Genomic DNA, 19,012 nt, shown 5'->3' with positions numbered 1-19,012 from the left:
CAGGAGTCCAGGACCCCCGGCATGGATACATGGGTTGGTGTCAGGAGTCCAGGACCCCCGGCATGGACACATGGGTTGGTGTCAGGGAGTCCAGGACCCCGGCATGGACACATGGGTTGGTGTCAGGAGTCCAGGACCCCCGGCATGGACACATGGGTTGGTGTCAGGAGTCCAGGACCCCCGGCATGGATACATGGGTTGGTGTCAGGAGTCCAGGACCCCCGGCATGGATACATGGGTTGGTGTCAGGAGTCCAGGACCCCCGGCATGGATACATGGGTTGGTGTCAGGAGTCCAGGACCCCCGGCATGGATACATGGGTTGGTGTCAGGAGTCCAGGACCCCCGGCATGGACACATGGGTTGGTGTCAGGAGTCCAGGACCCCCGGCATGGATACATGGGTTGGTGTCAGGAGTCCAGGACCCCCGGCATGGATACATGGGTTGGTGTCAGGGAGTCCTGATATAGACAAAGGCCTGAAAACTGCCCAACGCTGTAACATGCCGAATACTGGCGAATATACAATACAGGCGGCTGATGTGGGGCTATAAGGCCCAGGTAGATCCATGGAGGGGGGGGGGGGGGTCTATAGGGCCCCAGTAGGGTGGGGGCCCATTCCAGGTCGGTCTGATTAGGGGCCAGAAGTCATGGCAATTAGATGGAGGCACTGGAGGATATGGGGGTGCTGGTGTCTGGCAGCAGCTGAAAGGGCCCTGTTAGCTATGGTGGCCCCCAATGACTATATACACAGCTGGCTGAGAGAGATGTAATGTACATCCGGCCCCAGTGCCCCCCCTCCGTACAGTGATGACAGGCAGAGCGCCAGCCCCGGTGCCCCTCCCGCACCCCCCCTGTACCCCCCTCCCCCTCCGTACAGTGATGACAGGCAGAGCGCCAGCCCCGGTGCCCCTCCCGCACCCCCTCTGTACCCCCCTCCCATACTGATGATAGGCAGAGCGCCAGCCCCGGTGCCCCTCCCGCACCCCCTCTGTACCCCCCTCCCATACTGATGATAGGCAGAGCGCCAGCCCCGGTGCCCCTCCCGCACCCCCTCTGTACCCCCCTCCCAGCTCCTTCTCTCAGCAAAGCAACAGCAGCGGCGGAGCAGCCAATCAGCGGCCGCCTCCCGAGCCCCGCGCCGCGCAGCCTCCTCCCCCCGGGCCCGGTACCTCACAGGTCACCATGTCCCCGCGCCGCCCCGGGAGCCTGCACTGACCTCATCCACACAGGTGAGGCGGGGAATACGTGACATCATTACCGGGGTGTGCAGGGACATCTCCATCATCATCACCCAGCGCTGTGACGGATAGCGACACCGGGGGACACCGGGAGATGGAGGCGGCACCGGAGAGGGTGAGGAGGACACAGGCGGCATATATACAGATAGTGACCTATAGATATGTATGTACACCGAATACCGGGACCCATAGACCTATATATATTCTATCTCCTATCTATCTATCTATCTCCTATCTATCTCCTATCTCCTATCTATCTATCTATCTATCTATCTCCTATCTATCTCCTATCTATCTATCTATCTATCTATCTATCTATCTATCTATCTCCTATCTATCTCCTATCTATCTATCTCCTATCTATCTATCTATCTGTCTATCTATCTCCTATCTATCTATCTCCTATCTATCTCCTATCTATCTATCTCCTATCTATCTATCTATCTATCTATCTATCTATCTATCTATCTATCTATCTATCTATCTCCTATCTATCTATCTATCTATCTCCTATCTATCTATCTCCTATCTATCTATCTCCTATCTATCTATATATCTATCTATCTATCTATCTCCTATCTATCTCCTATCTATCTATCTATCTATCTATCTCCTATCTATCTATCTTCTATCTATCTATCTATCTATCTATCTATCTATCTATCTCCTATCTATCTATCTATCTATCTATCTATCTCCTATCTATCTCCTATCTATCTATCTATCTATCTATCTATCTCCTATCTATCTATCTCCTATCTATCTCCTATATATCTATCTATCTATTATCTATCTATCTATCTATCTATCTATCTATCTATCTATCTATCTCCTATCTATCTCCTATCTATCTATCTATCTATCTATCTATCTATCTCCTATCTATCTATCTTCTATCTATCTATCTATCTATCTATCTCCTATCTATCTATCTATCTATCTATCTATCTATCTATCTATCTCCTATCTATCTCCTATCTATCTATCTATCTATCTATCTATCTATCTATCTATCTATCTATCTATCTCCTATCTATCTCCTATCTATCTCCTATCTATCTATCTATCTATCTATCTATCTATCTATCTCCTATCTATCTATCTCCTATCTATCTCCTATCTATCTATCTCCTATCTATCTATCTATCTATCTATCTATCTATCTATCTATCTATCTCCTATCTATCTATCTATCTATCTATCTATCTATCTCCTATCTATCTATCTATCTATCTCCTATCTATCTCCTATCTATCTATCTATCTATCTATCTATCTATCTATCTATCTATCTATCTATCTATTATCTATCTATCTATCTATCTATCTATCTATCTATCTATCTATCTCCTATCTATCTATCTATCTATCTATCTCCTATCTATCTATCTATCTATCTCCTATCTATCTATCTATCTATCTATCTATCTATCTATCTATCTCCTATCTATCTATCTATCTCCTATCTATCTATCTATCTATCTATCTCCTATCTATCTATCTATCTATCTCCTATCTATCTCCTATCTATCTATCTATCTATCTATTATCTATCTATCTATCTATTTATCTATCTATCTATCTATCTATCTCCTATCTATCTATCTATCTATCTATCTCCTATCTATCTATCTATCTCCTATCTATCTATCTATCTCCTATCTATCTCCTATCTATCTATCTCCTATCTATCTATCTCCTATCTATCTATCTCCTATCTATCTCCTATCTATCTCCTATCTATCTCCTATCTATCTATCTATCTATCTCCTATCTATCTATCTATCTCCTATCTATCTATTATCTATTATCTATCTATCTATCTATCTCCTATCTATCTATCTATCTATCTATCTATCTATCTCCTATCTATCTCCTATCTATCTCCTATCTATCTATCTATCTATCTATCTATCTATCTATCTCCTATCTATCTATCTATCTATCTATCTATCTATCTCCTATCTATCTATCTCCTATCTATCTATCTCCTATCTATCTATCTATCTATCTATCTATCTATCTCCTATCTATCTATCTATCTATCTATCTATCTCCTATCTATCTATCTCCTATCTATCTCCTATCTATCTATCTATCTATCTCCTATCTATCTATCTATCTATCTATCTATCTATCTATCTATCTATCTCCTATCTATCTATCTATCTATCTATCTATCTATCTATCTATCTCCTATCTATCTATCTCCTATCTATCTCCTATCTATCTATCTATCTATCTATCAAATCAAATCAAATCAAATCAAAAAAGCTTTATTGGCAGGTCCAAGTTACACATTAGCATTGCCAAAGCATGGGGAGAATAGGGAGTTGAGGAAATGGGATTCACCCGGGGTCGGTGTACAGGGGTTCATGATGTATCATGGGGGGGGGGGGGGAATACATTCAGGGTCGGGGTATTGGAGTCCATGACCTATCGGGGTTGGGGTATCGGAGTCCATGACGTATCACGCTCCTCTCAGTCTATGGCAGGCAGTGACGTATTGTGCCACTATAGTCGCTGTGGTCTCTTCTTCTCCCAGCAGGATGGGTAGTTTCTCTTCCTCCTCCATGGTGGAGAAGCCTGGGAGGAGGTTGGAGAGTCTCCTATAGTGAGTGTCCCTCACTGCTGAGTATTTGGAGCAGTGTAGCAGGAAGTGGGCCTCATCCTCCACGGCCTCCTGGTCGCACTGCTGGCACAGTCTGCTCTCCCTGGGGATGTAGCTCTGTCGGTGCCGCCCAGTTTCAATGGCCAGGTTGTGGGCGCTCAGTCTGTAGCGGCTCAGGATCTTCCGGTCTCTGGGGTTGGGAAGCTCCTCCAGATATGGGGCCAGTCTATACTCCCTCTGCAGGCTCTGGTACACGGCCAGCTTCTGGGATGCCCTGACCTCCTCTCTCCATTCTTGGACGTAGTCTTCTTGTCTCCTGGTTATTATGTTCCTGATCCCGGCTTTTGTGAGCTGGTATGGTGGGATTGTCTGGTTGGGCTGGGTTCCAGAGGGTATGTTTTGGGGCTCTGCTTTGCCTGGGGCCCCTTGGTGTAGCAAGGCTTTATGGTGATAGGAACCTTCACTACTACCATGTAGGTGACCCCAGAATGACAGCGCCCTCTTCTGGATAGTTAGGTGTAGGGGGAATCTGCCCAGCTCTGCTCTACAGGCACAGTTAGAGGTGCTCCGATGGACCTGGAGGAGATGCTTACAGAACTCCAAATGGAAGATTTCCGTTGGGCTGGAATCCCATTTTGACCAGTCGGGGTATGTGTGAGGACCCCAGACCTCGCTGCCATACAGGAGAATTGGTGCAATAATGGAGTCAAAGATTTTAAGCCAAACCCTGACAGGTGGTTTAAGGTGGTAGAATTGTCTTCTGATGGTGTAGAAGGTTTTGCAGGCTTTGTCTCTCAGCATCTCGATGGCAGATTTGAAGCTCCCCGTCTGTTCTATTATCAGGCCCAGGTAGGTGTAGCTGCTGGTGGCTGTAAGGGGCTGGTTGTGTAGCGTGAAGGTAGGGGACCCGGCTGACTTTGTTTTCCTTCTCTGGAACACCACAGTCTTGGTCTTTTTGAGGTTGATGGGTAGAGCCCATGTGGTGCTGAACTTCTCCAGGATGGCTAGCTGGTCTTGGAGACCTTTCTCAGATGATGATAGGAGGAGAAGGTCATCCGCATACAGAAGGAATTTCACCTCGGTGTCATGGAGGGTGAGACCTGGTGTTGGGGAGGACTCCAGGGCTGCTGCCAGCTCATTGATATAAATGTTGAAGAGTGTTGGGCTGAGGCAGCAGCCCTGCCTGACTCCTCGGCTCTGCTGGAAATAAGCCGTTCTCTTCCCATTTACCTTCACGCAGCATTGGTTCCCAGTGTAGGAACTTTTGATAACATCATAGGTCTTTCCCCCTATTCCACTCTCCAGCAATTTTAGAAGCAATCCTGGGTGCCACACCGAATCGAAAGCCTTTTTGAAGTCCACAAAACAGGCGTATATTTTTCCTTTCTTTGTGTTGTGGACGTGGCTCTGGATGAGGCGGTGCAGGGTATAGACATGGTCCGTGGTGCGGTGGTTCGGCATGAACCCTGCTTGGCTTTTGCTGAGGATATTGTGCTGGGTGAGGAAGCTGAGGATTCTCTGGTTCAGGATGTTGTTGAAGAGTTTCCCCAGGTTGCTGCTGACACATACCCCCCGATAGTTGGCCGGGTCGTACCTGTCCCCGCTCTTGTGTATTGGGGTTATGACCCCTTGGTTCCAGGCACGAGGGAAGTAGCCAGAGCTCAGCACAATGTTGTACAGTTTTGCTATGGCCGCCTGTATTGCTGGTGGGCTGTACTTGATCATTTCGGGGGGGATGCCGTCAGTACCGCTGGCTTTCTTACACCTTATAGTTGATAGTCTCTCAGAAATCTCCTGCGGTGTTATAGGTAAATCCAGAGGGTTTTGGAAGTCCTTCAGTATCTCCTCCATGGTCTTCAGTTTTGATATAATTTGTTCTTGGTCCGGGTTCCGTTCCTCTTTCGGGATGTCTCCATAGAGGTTTTTGAAATATTGGAGCCAGATGTTGCCGCTCTGAATGTGGAGGGTGTTTTTCTTTCCCTTTGTGCCCAGGTGGTTCCATAGTTCCCAGAAGGAGTTTTCTTGGAGGGCGTCTTGGAGCTGGGTGAGCTTGGTTAAGGTGTACTCCTGTTTTTTCCTTCTGAGAAGGGTTTTGTATTGCCTTTGTATTGTGTCATAGGCCTCCCGCAGTTTAGTGTTGTTGGGGTCCCTGTGCTTTTTATTTGAGGCCGATCTTAGGGTCTTCCGTACACCTTTGCACTCCTTATCAAACCAAGCGCTAGGATTTTTTTCTTTTGTCTTCTTGATGCTACTCTTTTGCAGGTCAGCCATTTCTGCCATGGTGTAGAATATATTATTAAGATCCCTTACCGCTTGGTCCACTCCTTCTGGGTTACTCTGGTACACCTTGTTGTTAAAGTTGTTGAGCATCCCTTGGATTTTTGGTTCAGTGTGTATCTCTTTATACTTGAGAGACGACATCTTGGACCACTTGTAGGATGGATGTAATGGGAAAAGTCCGGCCTGATGGGGTTTTTGTCCCGGTGGTTTGTTTGTGGACTTAATATAAAGGACTATCTGGTTATGGTCCGACAGGTGTGATTGTGGATTGACTATGAAGGCCCCAATGTCTGAATGGCCCATATCTGTGATGGCGTAGTCCACTACACTGCTGCCCACATGGGAGTTTAAGGTAGTCCTTCCTAGGAAATCTCCCTTGGTGCGACCATTGAGGATGTGAAGCCCCAAACTTCGGCAGAGATTCAACAATTTTTTGCCGCTCTTGTTCACTGTGCTGTCATAGCTGTTCCTCTCCATGTGTACTGAGCTATCACATTCAGTCTCTGCCCCATATATATAGATGTTTCCGTCTGCGGTCAGGTAGTCTCTTTCCCTACCTGTTCTGGCATTGAGATCTCCAGTTATGAGGACTTTTCCGCGGGTTTGATAGTGGGCGGCTTCCCTTTGCAGGATTTCGAAGGTTTCAGGGTTGTGGTAAGGGGACTCTGGCGGTGGTATGTAGGCAGCGCATAGGTAGATGTCAGATTGGGCGGTGAGGATGGAGCGGTCTATTCTAATCCAGATGTGGCTGTCTCCTCGCTTCACCGGTCTGATCTGCTGATGGAACTCCGCTTTGTACCACACTAGTATTCCTCCTGAACAGCGGCCTAGTTTGGTGGTTTTGTTTTTCAGGGCCGGGACGGAGATTTCCCTGTATCCAGTGGGCACCAGGGACTCACTCTCTGCTTTAGTCCAGGTTTCTAGGAGGATTTGGATGTCACTATTTTCCAGACTCTGGGTGAAGTCCGGATCCTTTACTTTACATCCAAAGGCTGAAGCGTTCAGACCTTGGATGTTCCAACTGCTGATAATAAAGGATGTCATAGGGGGTCTGTATACCTTGTAATGAGCTGGATGTGTAGGACGGTCTGGGGGTCTGACTGGTTCTGGCATGGTAGACAAGGCTTGTGTTGTCCAGTCACATGAGTATCCTACTAAGGGTTCTGAGCAGGGTCTTTATCTCGTCTAGGTCTCTGCTCTTTATTTCTCGGTGTGAGGCAGGTGGTTTTCTCCATGGTTTTTGCCTTTGGTGGTCTGATTTGGGGTATGGGGCCATGTTTCCAGTTTGTGGTGTGGCACATGATGCTTGAGGTGTTTGGGTTGTTGGTGGCGTTTCCCTGTTGTCTCTGGTTTGGCCTGTGTGGGGTCTAGGACGGGGGGTTCTGTTTAGTACAATGTCCTTTATTTCTTTGGCCAGGAGGCTGACCCCTTGCTTGTTGAGGTGTTTGCTGTCGTATAGGTGGCGGTGGTTGATGTTGGGGTGTTGTGCCAGGGTGATGTTTGGCACTGAGCTGATCTTAGCTGCTAGGTCGTTGTTAATGGTCTGGATGGTATCGCTGGCCACATCCTTTCTAGGCAGCAGGGTGGACACTATTATTTTACTGGTCGGGAACTTCTTTTGTGCAGTTTTTGCCAGCTGGGTCAGCTGTTCAGCAATTTGTTGCTGCTGGTCTTGGAGATTGTTTGTACCTGTATGTATGACTAGATTGGTTGGGTTGGTAAAGTGGGGTTCATTGATAACTGCTGTGACTTGTTCAATGGTTGCACAATTAATTTTCTTAACCCTAATTTTGGGGAAAAGTCGCCTCATGTTAAGGTATTTCCCATTAGAGTCTATGATTAGTACGGTATCAGTGTCCCCGCGTTGGGGCTTACGGGCTGCTTGCTGTATGGTTTCCTGGGTGCCACTTGGTTGTGTTGCTGGGTCTTTGTGCTGGTCTGTGCTAGCGGCTCTGATAGTTGTTGGCTCTCTCTCCATCTGGATCAGTCCGCCGTTGGTTGGTATGGTCACATTTATTTCTGGTGTTGTTGGTCTGTTCCGGATCTCTGATATAAAGTCCTGGATGCTGGCTGCCATTGTGCCTGTGCTCCCCCCTGGGCCCCCGTCCTGGTTCTGGATTTGTCTCTTTAGATCTGTTATCTCCTGTTGTAGCTTGCTGTTTTCTTCTTGGAGGGCTTGTACTTTACATTGCATTTCTCCTAGAGCTGCTGTGAATTCACATTTCAGTTTGTTTATTTCATTAAGTGCTTTGTCGTTTGCATTTTTGTCACTTTGGTTTCTTTGAAGTTCCTCCTTGAACTGTACAAAGTCTCTCTCCAATTGAGATAAGCAGTCTCTGAGAATGTTGGGTGTTGGGTGGGAAGCATCCTCACCTACAGACACAGGGGGGTCCTTGGGGACTGTCTCTGGTTTTTGCTCTTGCTTGTGTTTTTGAGCTTCGTTTTTAATATCAGGAAATGTTCTTTCAAACTGAGTGAGGTTATCCTCAGTTCCTTGTACCATGATGGTGCCAGTGTTATAGAGGTTTATGGTGAGTACTGTGTCCTCCTCATCCCCAGTTTCCTTTACCCTGATCTGCCGGCCCCGGTTGATGCCGCCCTTTGAGATGTTTTCATAATAGTTGCAGAAGGCTTTGTTCCAGGCATTGGGCTGCTCGGTGAAGAAGACCACATCCGTTTTCCTCCTAATTGGCTCTTTATAAGTAAAGTCGGCATAGAGGGTCTCTGGATTCTGTCTGATGGTGGCATCTTTTATGGCTTTCCTTGCCTGAATGCTCCGCAGCCCTTCTGAGTATGTTATCTCCAGGATGTCTGACCCCCTGCTGGCTGAGGCTGCCTGGCTCCTCTGCTCATCTATGTTGCTGGACTTTACGTGGTCTAAATTGTGATTTTGCATGTTTTAAATATTATCCTTATTTCTATGGAGTTTGGTCTCTAGCAGTTTCTGGTGAGGGTGTAGGGGTTGGTGTTGGAGCAGGAGCTCTTACCTGTGGCTGCTGAGGATCTTTGGACTCTTGAGGTTGATGGTCCTTGTAGCCTTGTGGTCTGTCTTGATGATTGTTGGCTGTCCTCAAAGCAAGATTCTTGTTTTGTCCTTTAAATCCAAAAAAAGTTTTTCCTTTTTATGAAGAGCTTTAGTGCTGCTCGCTTCTGTATCCCATGGAGTTTGTATTTCCCAGGTTTCGTCTTAGAATTTGCTCATTACAAGGTATAAAATGATGAAAACTCAGGAGCTCATGTTCAGTGCTGCTTACTCCTGGACTGCTGGGCGGGATCTATCTATCTTCTATCTATCTCCTATCTATCTCCTATCTATCTATCTATCTATCTATCTATCTATCTATCTATCTATCTATCTATTATCTATCTATCTCCTATCTATCTATCTATCTATCTATCTCCTATCTATCTATATATCTCCTATCTATCTATCTATCTATCTATCTATCTATCTATCTATCTATCTATCTCCTATCTATCTATCTATCTATCTATCTATCTATCTATCTATCTATCTATCTCCTATCTATCTATCTATCTATCTATCTATCTCCTATCTATCTCCTATCTATCTATCTATCTATCTATCTATCTATCTATCTCCTATCTATCTATCTATCTATCTATCTATCTCCTATCTATCTATCTATCTATCTATCTCCTATCTATCTATCTATCTATCTCCTATCTATCTATCTATCTATCTATCTATCTCCTATCTATCTATCTATCTATCTATCTATCTATCTCCTATCTATCTATCTATCTCCTATCTATCTATCTATCTATCTCCTATCTATCTATCTATTATCTATCTCCTATCTATCTATCTATCTATCTATCTATCTATCTATCTATCTATCTCCTATCTATCTATCTATCTATCTATCTATCTATCTCCTATCTATCTATCTCCTATCTATCTATCTATCTATCTATCTATCTATCTCCTGTCTATCTATCTATCTATCTATCTGTCTATCTCCTATCTATCTATCTATCTATCTATCTATCTATCTCCTATCTATCTATCTCCTATCTATCTATCTATCTATCTATCTATCTCCTATCTATCTATCTATCTATCTATCTATCTCCTATCTATCTATCTATCTATCTATCTATCTATCTATCTATCTATCTCCTATCTATCTCCTATCTATCTATCTATCTATCTATCTATCTATCTATCTATCTATCTCCTATCTATCTATCTCCTATCTATCTATCTATCTATCTATCTCCTATCTATCTATCTATCTATCTATCTCCTATCTATCTAACTATCTATCTATCTATCTCCTATCTATCTATCTATCTATCTATCTCCTATCTATCTGTCTCCTATCTATCTATCTATCTATCTATCTATCTATCTATCTCCTATCTATCTATCTATCTATCTATCTCCTATCTATCTATCTATCTATCTATCTATCTATCTATCTATCTCCTATCTATCTATCTATCTATCTATCTCCTATCTATCTATCTCCTATCTATCTATCTCCTATCTATCTCCTATCTATCTCCTATCTATCTATCTCCTATCTCCTATCTATCTCCTATCTATCTATCTATCTATCTATCTATCTATCTATCTCCTATCTATCTATCTATCTATCTCCTATCTATCTATCTCCTATCTATCTATCTCCTATCTATCTATCTATCTATCTATCTCCTATCTATCTATCTATCTATCTATCTATCTATCTATCTATCTATCTCCTATCTATCTATCTATCTATCTATCTATCTATCTCCTATCTATCTATCTCCTATCTATCTATCTATCTATCTATCTATCTATCTATCTATCTATCAAATCAAATCAAATCAAATCAAAAAAGCTTTATTGTCAGGTCCAAGTTACACATTAGCATTGCCAAAGCATGGGGAGAATAGGGAGTTGAGGAAATGGGATTCACCCGGGGTCGGTGTACAGGGGTTCATGATGTATCATGGGGGGGGGGGGGGGAATACATTCAGGGTCGGGGTATTGGAGTCCATGACCTATCGGGGTTGGGGTATCGGAGTCCATGACGTCTCACGCTCCTCTCAGTCTATGGCAGGCAGTGACGTATTGTGCCACTATAGTCGCTGTGGTCTCTTCTTCTCCCAGCAGGATGGGTAGTTTCTCTTCCTCCTCCATGGTGGAGAAGCCTGGGAGGAGGTTGGAGAGTCTCCTATAGTGAGTGTCCCTCACTGCTGAGTATTTAGAGCAGTGTAGCAGGAAGTGGGCCTCATCCTCCATGGCCTCCTGGTCGCACTGCTGGCACAGTCGGCTCTCCCTGGGGATGTAGCTCTGTCGGTGCCGCCCAGTTTCAATGGCCAGGTTGTGGGCGCTCAGTCTGTAGCGGCTCAGGATCTTCCGGTCTCTGGGGTTGGGAAGCTCCTCCAGATATGGGGCCAGTCTGTATTCCCTCTGCAGGCTCTGGTACACGGCCAGCTTCTGGGATGCTCGGACCTCCTCCCTCCATTCTTGGACGTAGTCTTCTTGTCTCCTGGTTATTGTGTTCCTGATCCCGGCTTTTGTGAGCTGGTATGGTGGGATTGTCTGGTTGGGCTGGGTTCCAGAGGGTATGTTTTGGGGCTCTGCTTTGCCTGGGGCCCCTTGGTGTAGCAAGGCTTTATGGTGATAGGACCCTTCACTACTACCATGTAGGTGACCCCAGAATGACAGCGCCCTCTTCTGGATAGTTAGGTGCAGGGGGAATCTGCCCAGCTCTGCTCTACAGGCACAGTTAGAGGTGCTCCGATGGACCTGGAGGAGATGCTTACAGAACTCCAAATGGAAGATTTCCGTTGGGCTGGAATCCCATTTTGACCAGTCGGGGTATGTGTGAGGACCCCAGACCTCGCTGCCATACAGGAGAATTGGTGCAATAATGGAGTCAAAGATTTTAAGCCAAACCCTGACAGGTGGCTTAAGGTGGTAGAATTGTCTTCTGATGGTGTAGAAGGTTTTGCAGGCTTTGTCTCTCAGCATCTCGATGGCAGATTTGAAGCTCCCCGTCTGTTCTATTATCAGGCCCAGGTAGGTGTAGCTGCTGGTGGCTGTAAGGGGCTGGTTGTGTAGCGTGAAGGTAGGGGACCCGGCTGACTTTGTTTTCCTTCTCTGGAACACCACAGTGTTGGTCTTTTTGAGGTTGATGGGTAGAGCCCATGTGGTGCTGAACTTCTCCAGGATGGCTAGCTGGTCTTGGAGACCTTTCTCAGATGATGATAGGAGGAGAAGGTCATCCGCATACAGAAGGAATTTCACCTCGGTGTCATGGAGGGTGAGACCTGGTGTTGGGGAGGACTCCAGGGCTACTGCTAGCTCATTGATATAAATGTTGAAGAGTGTTGGGCTGAGGCAGCAGCCCTGCCTGACTCCTCGGCTCTGCTGGAAATAAGCCGTTCTCTTCCCATTTACCTTCACGCAGCATTGGTTCCCAGTGTAGGAACTTTTGATAACATCATAGGTCTTTCCCCCTATTCCACTCTCCAGCAACTTTAGAAGCAATCCTGGGTGCCACACCGAATCGAAAGCCTTTTTGAAGTCCACAAAACAGGCGTATATTTTTCCTTTCTTTGTGTTGTGGACGTGGCTCTGGATGAGGCGGTGCAGGGTATAGACATGGTCCGTGGTGCGGTGGTTCGGCATGAACCCTGCTTGGCTTTTGCTGAGGATATTGTGCTGGGTGAGGAAGCTGAGGATTCTCTGGTTCAGGATGTTGTTGAAGAGTTTCCCCAGGTTGCTGCTGACACATACCCCCCGATAGTTGGCCGGGTCGTACCTGTCCCCGCTCTTGTGTATTGGGGTTATGACACCTTGGTTCCAGGCACGAGGGAAGTGGCCAGAGCTCAGCACAATGTTGTACAGTTTTGCTATGGCCGCCTGTATTGCTGGTGGGCTGTACTTGATCATTTCGGGGGGGATGCCGTCAGTACCGCTGGCTTTCTTACACCTTATAGTTGATAGTCTCTCAGAAATCTCCTGCGGTGTTATAGGTGAATCCAGAGGGTTTTGGAAGTCCTTCAGTATCTCCTCCATGGTCTTCAGTTTTGATATAATTTGTTCTTGGTCCGGGTTCCGTTCCTCTTTCGGGATGTCTCCATAGAGGTTTTTGAAATATTGGAGCCAGATGTTGCCGCTCTGAATGTGGAGGGTGTTTTTCTTCCCCTTTGTGCCCAGGTGGTTCCATAGTTCCCAGAAGGAGTTTTCTTGGAGGGCGTCTTGGAGCTGGGTGAGCTTGGTTAAGGTGTACTCCTGTTTTTTCCTTCTGAGAAGGGTTTTGTATTGCCTTTGTATTGTGTCATAGGCCTCCCGCAGTTTGGTGTTGTTGGGGTCCCTGTGCTTTTTATTTGAGGCCGATCTTAGGGTCTTCCGTACACCTTTGCACTCCTTATCAAACCAAGCGCTAGGATTTTTTTCTTTTGTCTTCTTGTGGCTACTCTTTTGCAGGTCAGCCATTTCTGCCATGGTGTAGAATATATTATTAAGATCCCTTCTATCTATCTATCTATCTCCTATCTATCTCCTATCTATCTATCTATCTATCTATCTATCTATCTATCTATCTATCTATCTCCTATCTATCTATCTATCTATCTATCTATCCATCTATCTATCTCCTATCTATCAAATCAAATCAAATCAAAAAAGCTTTATTGGCAGGTCCAAGTTACACATTAGCATTGCCAAAGCATGGGGAGAATAGGGAGTTGAGGAAATGGGATTCACCCGGGGTCGGTGTACAGGGGTTCATGATGTATCATGGTGGTGGGGGGGGGGATCTATCTCCTATCTATCTATCTATCTATCTATCTATCTATCTATCTATCTATCTATCTCCTATCTATCTATCTCCTATCTATCTATCTATCTATCTATCTCCTATCTATCTCCTATCTATCTATCTATCTATCTATCTATCTCCTATCTATCTATCTCCTATCTATCTCCTATCTATCTATCTATCTATCTATCTCCTATCTATCTATCTATCTATCTATCTATCTATCTATCTATCTATCTATAATCTATCTATCTATCTATCTCCTATCTATCTATCTCCTATCTATCTATCTATCTATCTATCTATCTATCTATCTATCTATCTATCTCTTATCTATCTATCTATCTCCTATCTATCTATCTATCTCCTATCTATCTATCTATCTATCTATCTATCTATCTATCTATCTATCTATCTCCTATCTATCTATCTTCTATCTATCTATCTATCTATCTATCTATCTATCTCCTATCTATCTCCTATCTATCTATCTATCTATCTATCTTTCTCCTATCTATCTATATCCTATCTATCTATCTATCTCTCTCCTATCTATCTATCTATCTATCTATCTATCTATCTATCTATCTATCTATCTATCTCCTATCTATCTATCTCCTATCTATCTATCTATCTATCTATCTATCTATCTATCTATCTATCTTCTATCTATCTATCTATCTATCTCCTATCTATCTATCTATCTATCTATCTCCTACAGGGCTCCAGATGGCGACCAAAATGGTCGCCAATGCGACTGACTTTTTGCAAATGGCGCCCAGATTTATTAATCTGGGCGCCATTTGCGACTGGCCCCGGCGGCGGCGCGCTGTCTCTTTAAGATGCGCGGCTGATGCGCTGATGCGCAGCTGCCGGGGGTGTCCCGTCCTATCCCCGGCAGCGCGGCGCATCAGTGAGCTGCCTGGGGCCCTGACTTCCGGCACAGGAAGCGCGCGTCAGAGACGCTTCCTGTGTCAGAAGTCACAGCCCCGGCGTATAGGAGCTCACTGACGCGCCGCGCTGCCGGGGATAGGATGGGACACCCCCGGCAGCTGCGCATCAGCCGGGGACAGCGCCTGAAGAACAAGAGGATCGCCGGGGGAGCGGGTTGTCAGGTGAGTTTGTGTGTTTGTTTTTTTTTAAATATTGCTTAGCATAGAGGAAAGGGGGGGGGGGGGCATCTATAATGGGGGGAAGAGAAGGGGGGGCATCTATAATGGGGGGAGAAGAGGGGCCATCTTCAAGGGGGGGAGAGGGGGCCATCTATAAGGGGGGGAGAAGAGGGGGCATCTATAATGGGGGGGGAGAGGGGGCATCTATAAGGTGAGGGGGTATCTATAAGGGGGGGAGAAGAGGGGGTATCTATAATGGGGGGAGAAGAGGGGGCATCTATAATGGGGGGAGAAGAGGGGGCATCTATAATGGGGGGGAGGAGGGGGCATCTATAATGGGGGGGGAGAGGGGGCATCTATAAGGTGAGGGGGAATCTATAAGGGGGGGAGAAGAGGGGGCATCTATAATGGGGGGGAGAAGAGGGGGCATCTATAATGGGGGGGAGAAGAGGGGGCATCTATAATGGGGGGGAGGAGGGGGCATCTATAATGGGGGGGGGAGAGGGGGCATCTATAATGGGGGGGAGAGGGGGCATCTATAAGGTGAGGGGGAATCTATAAGGGGGGGAGAAGAGGGGGCATCTATAATGGGGGGGAGAAGAGGGGGTATCTATAATGGGGGGAGAAGAGGGGGCATCTATAAGGGGGGGAGAAGAGGGGGTATCTATAATGGGGGGAGAAGAGGGGGCATCTATAAGGGGGGGAGAAGAGGGGGTATCTATAATGGGGGGGAGAAGAGGGGGTATCTATAATGGGGGGAGAGGGGGCCATCTATAAGGGGAGGGGGTATCTATAAGGGGGGGAGAAGAGGGGGCATCTATAATGGGGGGAGGAGGGGGCATCTATAATGGGGGGGAGAAGAGGGGGTATCTATAATGGGGGGGAGGAGGGGGTCATCTATAAGGGGAGGGGGCCATCTATAAGTGTAGGGCAAACTGGCTGCAGACACTGGGAGATAGATATATGCACAATTATTATTATCAGGGCCCCTCAGGTGTCTGTATTGTAGGGGGTCACTTGCATTAGTCACTAGGTGAGAGATATATCTATCTATATACACATCTTGTGGGGGGTCACTATGGCTGCAGTCATAAGTCTAGCTCAGTATGTATAGACTGTTGCAAGCTTTTAAAGGGAACCTGTCACCCCCCGTGACGGGGTGACAGGCTCCCAACCCCCCGTTAGAGCCCCCTATACTCACCTCATCGCGCCGGGTCCCGCTTCTGAAGATGGTCGGGTCACGGAGATCTCAGCCGCTGCAGCCCGGCGCGCACACTGAGAGATGAGTCCAACGCTCATAGAGAATGACGGAGCGCTGGACTCTCCCATCATTCTCTATGAGCGTTGGACTCATCTCTCAGCGCGCGCGCCGGGCTGCAGCGGCTGAGATCTCCGTGACCCGACCATCTTCAGAAGCGGGACCCGGCGCCATGAGGTGAATATAGGGGGCTCTAACGGGGGGTTGGGAGCCTGTCACCCCGGCACGGGGGTCGACAGGTTCCCTTTAAGTTCAAGTTCAGAAGAGTAAGCCTCATTAAAAGGCTAGCCAAGTGAAGCTGAAGTACTGAGTCAGACTGTATATGGTTGTCAGACTGGATATGGTTGTCAGACTGGATATGGTTGTCAAGTTGCAAGTTTCCATGTTGAACGTTTTCAAACTAAGAAAAGAAAGAATCTAAAGGAGGAGGAGGAGGAGGAGGAGGAGGAGGATGCTGCCGCGGCCTCTGCACACAGTAAGTCCCATTTAACATAACATTAATTTTACATGGTTTAAAATGTTGGCGACCAAATATTCTATTTGGCGCCTAAATTTTTCAGGTTAGGAGCCAATGGCTCCTAGGTAAATTTTTTAGTCTGGAGCCCTGTCCTATCTATCTATCTATCTATCTATCTATCTATCTATCTCCTATCTATCTATCTATCTATCTATCTATCTATCTATCTATCTTCTATCTATCTCCTATCTATCTCCTATCTATCTATCTCCTATCTATCTCCTATCTATCTATCTATCTATCTATCTATCTATCTATCTCCTATCTATCTATCTCCTATCTATCTCCTATCTATCTATCTATCTATCTATCTATCTATCTATCTATCTATCTATCTATCTCTTATCTATCTATCTATCTATCTATCTATCTATCTATCTATCTATCTCCTATCTATCTATCTTCTATCTTCTATCTATCTATCTATCTATCTATCTATCTATCTATCTCCTATCTATCTCCTATCTATCTATCTATCTATCTATCTATCTATCTATCTCTCTCCTATCTATCTATATCCTATCTATCTATCTATCTCTCTCCTATCTATCTATCTATCTATCTATCTATCTCCTATCTATCTCCTATCTATCTATCTATCTATCTCCTATCTATCTATCTATCTATCTATCTATCTTCTATCTATCTATCTATCTATCTATCTCCTATCTATCTATCTATCTATCTATCTATCTATCTATCTATCTATCTCCTATCTATCTATCTATCTATCTATCTATCTATCTATCTATCTATCTATCTATCTTCTATCTATCTCCTATCTATCTATCTATCTATCTATCTCCTATCTATCTATCTCCTATCTATCTATCTATCTATCTATCTATCTATCTATCTATCTATCTATCTATCTATCTATCTATCTATCTCCTATATATCTCCTATCTATCTCCTATCTATCTATCTATCTATCTATCTATCTATCTCCTATCTATCTATCTCCTATCTATCTATCTATCTATCTATCTATCTATCTATCTCCTATCTATCTATCTATCTATCTATCTATCTCCTATCTATCTATCTATCTATCTATCTATCTATCTATCTATCTCCTATCTATCTCCTATCTATCTCCTATCTATCTATCTCCTATCTATCTCCTATCTATCTCCTATCTATCTCCTATCTATCTATCTCCTATCTATCTCCTATCTATCTATCTATCTCCTATCAAATCAAATCAAATCAGCTTTATTGGCAGGTCTAAATAACATATTAGCATTGCCAAAGCAAACAGGAGATATTTGGGGGATGGGTGGGGAAGATGGGTAGGGATGGGGGGTAGGGACGGAAGTCTGTGGTATATCGTAGATGGCGGGATGGGGGGGGATACCGGGGTCAGGTAGTCGGAGTCCATGACGTATCACGCTCCTCTCAGTTTATGGCAGGCAGTGACGTATTGTGCCACTATAGTCGCTGTGGTCTCTTCTTCCCCCAGAAGGATGGGTAGTTTCTCTACCTCCTCCATGGTGGAGAAGCCTGGGAGGAGGTTGGAGAGTCTCCTATAGTGAGTGTCCCTCACTGCTGAGTATTTGGGGCAGTGTAGCAGGAAGTGGGTCTCATCCTCCACGGCCTCCTGGTCGCACTGCTGGCACAGTCGGCTCTCCCTGGGCTTGTACGTCTGTCGGTGCCGCCCTGTTTCAATAGCTAGGTTGTGGGCGCTCAGTCTATAGCGGCTCAGGGTTTTCCGGTCTCTGGGGTTGGGTAGTTTCTCCAGGTATGGGGCCAGTCTGTAATCCCTCTGTAGCCTCTGGTATATGGTCAGTTTCTGGGATTCTCTGATGTCGTTCCTCCAGACGCTGATGTATTCCTCCTTCTCCTTGTCTATCATCTTACAGATTTGGCTTTTCGTAATGATGTGCTGGTTGGCGGCTTGGTCAGGTTGGGTTTGATGTGGTGCTGGTTGGCGGCTTGGTCAGGTTGGGTTTGATGTGGTGCTGGTTGGCGGCTTGGTCAGGTTGGGTTTGATGTGGTGCTGGTTGGCGGCTTGGTCAGGTTGGGTTTGATGTGGTGCTGGTTGGCGGCTTGGTCAAGTTGGGTTTGATGTGGTGCTGGTTGGCGGCTTGGTCAGGTTGGGTTTGGGAGACTTGTTCCCGGGGGCTTTGTTTTCCTGGGGTTTCTTGATGCAGCAAGGCCTTGTGGTGGTAGGAGCTGGGGCTGCTGCTGTGTAGGTGGGCCCTGAATG

General features: G+C 45.6%; 1 protein-coding gene across 6 annotated transcripts in view; it reads left to right on the top strand.

Annotated features, from left to right (window-relative positions):
• Positions 1–1,110: 1,110 nt before the first annotated feature.
• STEAP2 (STEAP2 metalloreductase) overlaps positions 1,111–19,012 on the top strand; it is a 90,677-nt gene continuing 72,775 nt past the window's right edge. For 2 of the 6 annotated variants that reach the window (XM_069959518.1, XM_069959513.1), the window contains exon 1: positions 1,124–1,354. The gene's annotated coding sequence lies outside the window, so the exon portion shown is untranslated. Of the gene's footprint in view, positions 1,403–19,012 lie in introns of all 6 variants that reach the window. The other 4 variants (XM_069959519.1, XM_069959522.1, XM_069959515.1 and 1 more) reach the window with 4 other exon arrangements.

This window comes from Dendropsophus ebraccatus, chromosome 2 (genome assembly GCF_027789765.1).
Source record: "Dendropsophus ebraccatus isolate aDenEbr1 chromosome 2, aDenEbr1.pat, whole genome shotgun sequence".
NCBI classification, from domain to species: domain Eukaryota; kingdom Metazoa; phylum Chordata; class Amphibia; order Anura; family Hylidae; genus Dendropsophus; species Dendropsophus ebraccatus.
Note: the sequence above shows the minus strand (reverse complement) of the source record. Positions and strands in the feature narration are given on the sequence as shown.